The sequence below is a fragment of the Thunnus albacares genome, chromosome 1 (genome assembly GCF_914725855.1).
Source record: "Thunnus albacares chromosome 1, fThuAlb1.1, whole genome shotgun sequence".
In the NCBI taxonomy this organism is placed as follows: domain Eukaryota; kingdom Metazoa; phylum Chordata; class Actinopteri; order Scombriformes; family Scombridae; genus Thunnus; species Thunnus albacares.
The window spans coordinates 38,154,082-38,160,369 of record NC_058106.1 but is presented as its reverse complement, the minus strand read 5'-3'; positions in this window follow the sequence as shown (position 1 = coordinate 38,160,369).

Genomic DNA, 6,288 nt, shown 5'->3' with positions numbered 1-6,288 from the left:
TTCAGGTGAACGATAGCTGGAGGGCATCTCTCCCACAGCTGCAGTTCTGCTGCCACTCATCCTCTCCTTATCAGTCCCTCCTCGTCTTTGTAATGCTGCAGTTATGCTGTTTTGGAAGAAAAGGTTTTCAGCAGCAGACTGCGGTAGGAATCTCTTGGCTCATGTAGAGTTCATTATAGGTTAATGGTGGTTCATTTAGCTGGTGGCAGGGTCTAGGGATGGCAGTGTCAGCCTGTCTGTTGGTTCACTGCTCAGGTTCAGAATGAAATAACAAATATTGGATAGGTTTTCAGAATTATTTTTGGGGCCTTTTTATGACACAGTAAAGCGATGACAGAAAATCAGATGAGAAAGACCTGCAACAAAGGTCTCGGGTGGACTTAAGATGCAGTGGCAGCTGGTGATATGGTGGACATAATTACAGGCTATATCTCTCCCTCCACTGTTATTGTTACAATATAATCACAAACCACATGTCTCCCTCCACTGTTAGTGTTACAACATAATCACAAACCACATGTCTCCCTCCACTGTTAGTGTTACAACATATCACAAACCACATGTCTCCCTCCACTGTTAGTGTTACAATATAATCACAAACCACATGTCTCCCTCCACTGTTAGTGTTACAGCATAATCACAAACCACATGTCTCCCTCCACTGTTAGTGTTACAACATAATCACAAGCCACATGTCTCCCTCCACTGTTAGTGTTACAGCATATCACAAACCACATGTCTCCCTCCACTGTTAGTGTTACAATATAATCACAAACCACATGTCTCCCTCCACCGTTAGTGTTACAACATAATCACAAGCCACATCTCTATCTCCACTGTTAGTGTTAAAGCAGAAAGCAGAAATATGTACATGAACAGCATTTCTATTATTCTATTATTCTATTATTATTATTATATTAGGTCTCGGGTGGACTTAAGATGCAGTGGCAGCTGGTGATATGGTGGACATAATTACAGGCTATATCTCTCCCTCCACTGTTAGTGTTACAACATAATCACAAACCACATGTCTCCCTCCACTGTTAGTGTTACAGCATAATCACAAGCCACATCTCTCCCTCCACTGTTAGTGTTACAACATAATCACAAACCACATGTCTCCCTCCACTGTTAGTGTTACAGCATAATCACAAGCCACATCTCTCCCTCCACTGTTAGTGTTACAATATAATCACAAACCACATGTCTCCCTCCACTGTTAGTGTTACAGCATAATCACAAACCACATGTCTCCCTCCACTGTTAGTGTTACAATATAATCACAAACCACATGTCTCCCTCCACTGTTAGTGTTACAACATAATCACAAGCCACATCTCTATCTCCACTGTTAGTGTTAAAGCAGAAAGCAGAAATATGTACATGAACAGCATTTCTATTATTCTATTATTCTATTATTATTATTATATTAGGTCTCGGGTGGACTTAAGATGCAGTGGCAGCTGGTGATATGGTGGACATAATTACAGGCTATATCTCTCCCTCCACAGTTAGTGTTACAGCATAATCACAAGCCACATCTCTCCCTCCACTGTTAGTGTTACAACATAATCACAAACCACATGTCTCCCTCCACTGTTAGTGTTACAGCATAATCACAAACCACATCTCTCCCTCCACTGTTAGTGTTAAAGCAGAAAGCAGAAATATGTACATGAACAGCATTTCTATTAATGTGAGAAGTGACACCTCTGCTTTGTGATGGCCAAGCAGAAACTTTAAGGTAAGTGTACATAATTGATTCTTCACTGTATTGATTGTCGAAAATGTTTGATTTTACAATTATTCTGCTGGAGGTTTAATATGACGACTTCAGCTGGTTCAGTTTTTTGTTACCTTTGTGTTTTTGGGATATTTTTGTTCAAAATTAGCATGTTTAGTGTCATAGTGGCATTTTCTATTATCACTCTTCAAATTAATTCAATTCAATTCAATTCAATTTTATTTATACAGTGCCAAATCATAACAAAAGTTATCTCAGGGCACTGAACCCTGTTACATTTGTTTAGGGACTCTCTGATGCTACATTCATTTTGATCTAATTTTTACCTGTTTTCCAATAAACAAATTAACCTCCCTCATAGCAACTTGATCATTTTTGGATGCAGGAGGTCACGCTGACATTTCTCTCTCAGCCTTGATGATGGAAGTATTTGGTATAATATCTCGACATTTACCAGATGGATCGGTAGGAAATTTGGTTCTGACATGGTTTCTATAATGTTCAATGGATGTCTCAGAGGGTGAAATTATTTCCTGACTTCTCTTCTAGCCCCATCATATGGCCAAAGTTTTTATTTGTCCTGCACTTTGGTTTATGATGTTGTTTATAACAGGTGTTTTCTGTTAGATGTCCAATCCTAAACACCTGCACTGACATCACTGTTTGGGGTGTGGCCAGATGTGATAAATGCCCATAGAGAGCACAGCAGCTCCATTTTTCTGCCTTATTATTCAGCGAGATTATTCCTGCCTCTGAAAAACCTTTGTAACTGAAGCTACAATCTGCTCCCTCTGTTCCACCGTGAAATCCGTCCTACTTCACATATGCTTTGCTGAGGTTTTGTTGAATTGACGGTATGAAAATGCAGATAATCCCCAGGCTCTAAAATGGACTCTGAGGCTATTTACAGTCCAGGTCTTTGTGTTTGCTCCAGATTTGTTTGGTTAAGTGTGAGTGGAGCTCACAGATTTGGGCCTCTGTCTCTTTCTGTCCACAGTTTGCTGCCAGGCTACACTGCCTGCCAAGTCTGATCCATCTCATTAACAAACACACCTCCCCAGTGACTTCTCTCCTCTCCTCGCCTCCCCTCGTTCCCTCAGTCTGTCAGTGACGTCCTCCTGTGTGTCCTGGTAATTAGAGCCGGAGGGCCAGATGAAGGGGTAAAGAGGTAAAAGAAGAGGAGGCACATGTAAGCTGTTTGCGTAAATCAGAGTGTCATTCGGGAGACAGAGGGAGTGTTTGGTTATTACAGCCTGGCGGTGAACAGACAGACTGTTCTGGCTGCGTTGTGTATCCTCGTTCTGATACTAGTCTCTCTCAGGGTTTAATATAGTTTATGTTCAGCCAGGAAGAAGACAGAAAAAAACAACAGACAGTTGCTAAATGTAAAACGGTTCTATGAACAAAGCTCCAAAAACAAACTGCATTTGGCAAAGCTATTAGGACAGAACAATTTGCTATCTATTCCACATATTTTATATTTCATATCAAACAGTAAGCTCAATCTTCCCAAAGCTTTGTGTAAAGACAAATTCTGTGATTTAAGCCTGTTAACATACTCCATGTAAGTAAGGCAGGTGACAACACAGGAGGTGATTTTCTTCATCTTGCACAGTCAAAATGTGGAAGATGGAAGGAATCCTGTTACAGTTATTGTGGGGCTGTTGCAATGCTAGATTTATTTAGGTTCATTGTTTTACTTTCCACCTGTTTTCCAATAAACTAAGTATCCTCCCTCATGAAAACCTTTGGATGCCCAGAGGTCATGCTGTCCAGGCCCTCGCATATACAGTTAGCTTGATGATGGGAACTCGGTTCACCAAAACCTACTTCTCAAAGACTGGAAGGACTGGAAGGCAACAACTTCACACTGTTTCCAAAGATGTGCACAAGAGCTGATTTCTGTTATACATCTGAAAAAACTGTGTTTTAACAGTTTGAAATGTGTGTCCAATCACAGCAACCGCTTCTGCAGTATCTTGAGACAAGATAAATGAGGATTGACTTTCTGGTTTTCAGATTTCCACCTTAAGCTGAGCAGAGACGTAGAGATGACCTGGTTCTGGTGTCTGTTTGTTAAATCATTTCCTGATAGTGTTGCTTAATGTTACATCTGTACAGAATGTGTCCTTGTGTTTCAGTGCCTGGTGATGTGACTACGTATTATTATTGACATTTTGGAAAATCCGCTCATTCACTTTCTCGGTGCGATAAATATGAAGCCAATACCAGCAGCTAGCTAACTTAGCTTAGCACAAAGACTGGAAACATGGAGAAACAGCTCGCCTGGCTCTGTCCAAAAGTAAAAATATCCACCTGTCTGCACCTCCTAAAACTCACTGCAACACTTTGTCTCCTTTGCTTAAGACTGATTTCCTAAAAATCTCTAAGAAAAGGAGGACACCTGTAGCAAGCCGCTAAGTCAGACTGACGCTGGTTAAATGAAAGGAATAACCAAAAGCTGCATCTATAATTCATGTAAAGTATCATGGGGCTAGAAATAAGGAGGACCAGCAGTACATCATTGACTGGTTAACACGTTGCAGCTTTTACTGGAGGTTATTGTGAAGTCATGTCCTCACCACATCTGTGTCTCCTGATACAACAGGTGCTTTCCTCTGACTGAAGCTGTGTTGTTGTACATGGAACGTTTAATCTTCTTCTCGAGGACGTTCTCCTCTGGCAAAACGACAGCGTGAGCTCATCTGTAAAGTGATTTACAAATTCCCTGATGTTCTTTATGTCACTGCTGGATGTGTGTGATGCTAAACAGGTGCTAATGAGGACAAAATGAGCAGTGCATTAAGAGTGTGAGCTGTTGTTGATATAACCTGTTTTAATATGTCCTGTGTCATTAAAGCCCCTGTTTGGCTGCTGATGCATGCTCATTAGCGCCGGACTAATTTTCCAAAGGAATTGTCATTACAGATAAATAACTGCATAAAGCTGCCACCCTTGTTCTACCTCTGTACAGACAAACACACCTTTCCTCCTGCTCGTCTTTGTTCATGTCACCAGTTTGTATTCGGTTGCACTTTGTGTTGCTTTTGATGAACTTTGATCGATAGTGTTGTGAAGTTTTCCCGTTCTGTATTTTTTCTTTAAACAATCTCCTCAATATTAATGAACACAGAAACTCAGGACTCTCCCAGATAATGTAGTGATTATGTTATGTTATGACCACAAGGTTCAATGAGTTCCACTTTGTTTCTGAGTAATCAGGTTCTGTCTCTCATTTTGGCAGATGAAGAATAAGAATAATACAACACCCATGAGTCTCAGCTGTCGTTGTTATGGAGAAAAAGCCAATCAGAATGGAAATTAATTCAAAACTCTTTGTTGTTGCAGTTGTAAACAAAACAGGGTGCCATAGTTGTTGAATTCACTCAAAAGTGACCGAGAAGCTTGGTGACTGGCTGTTAAAGAAGGGTAAGTTTTCTTCCTTTGGTCCAGACCAGCGGTTCTTAAAGTCTGACACTGCAGGCAGACAAAACTGAGACAACTGCACCCCGACAACGATCAGATGTTCAGGACAGGCTGATGGGATGACAAGTGGATTGACGACAAAATGAGGTAAAGTGAGAAGAAACACAGATTTAGAGGGAATATAAAGTTGTTTTGTAAGAAAGGAGGTTTGCAGAGAGCCTGAAGGTCTGACAGAGAAGTAAAAAAAAACACAGAAAGAAAGTAGCAAAGACTACTTATATTTTGGAAGGTGGGATCACACATAGAACACACACACATAGAACACACATAGAAGTTCGGAGTATTTAAAGAGCAGGTGAGAAATACAAAACAAAGATAAAGGTGTTTAAGTCTAAAAATGATGAGTTAAAGGGAGAAAAACAATTAATTTTTACATAATGTAATCTAACGACTGTCAACTGAAACCTTTTTCTCTATGTGATGCAACTAAAATGTAGAATATAATATTGAGTCTAAACATAGATAAGAACCCTCCATCAACCATAAAATAATCTCTCTCAAAAACAGTGTGTAGTTGAAGCTCTGCAGTCGCCTGTTTGCTCCACTGCAGGTTGTAACAGATACACCTGTACTCTACTGCCATCTGCTGGAGACAAAAACAGATGGCAGACAGGTAAAGGAAATCCACATCAACACCTCAGGAAAAAAAACAACTTCAGTTCCCATTTTCTTATTTTTTTAACCCTTCCTCCACCTTGTGCTTTCCTCTCTTCTTGTTCTTCTATCCTATTTCCTCTCATTTCTCCGTCACTTCTCCCCTTGTCTTGTTCTCTCTCCTTTCCTTTCCTTTGCTCTGCAGATGAGGAAATCACTACATTCCTACAGTTTGATAGTAGATGAAGAGCAGAGAGAAAATCTTTGCAGTAAATACAAGATGAGAGCGAGGTAAACTGACGGTTTGAAGGGTCAGTTCATTCAAATCATGCACAAAAAAAGATGTTTTCCCACATAGATCTGGTGATATCGTGCCATGCTGCTGGTTTATTTGCTGAGATTTTTAGATAGCATCTGCCTGCTGACAGCAATGAAAACATACATCTCAGAAAGTCAACAGCACT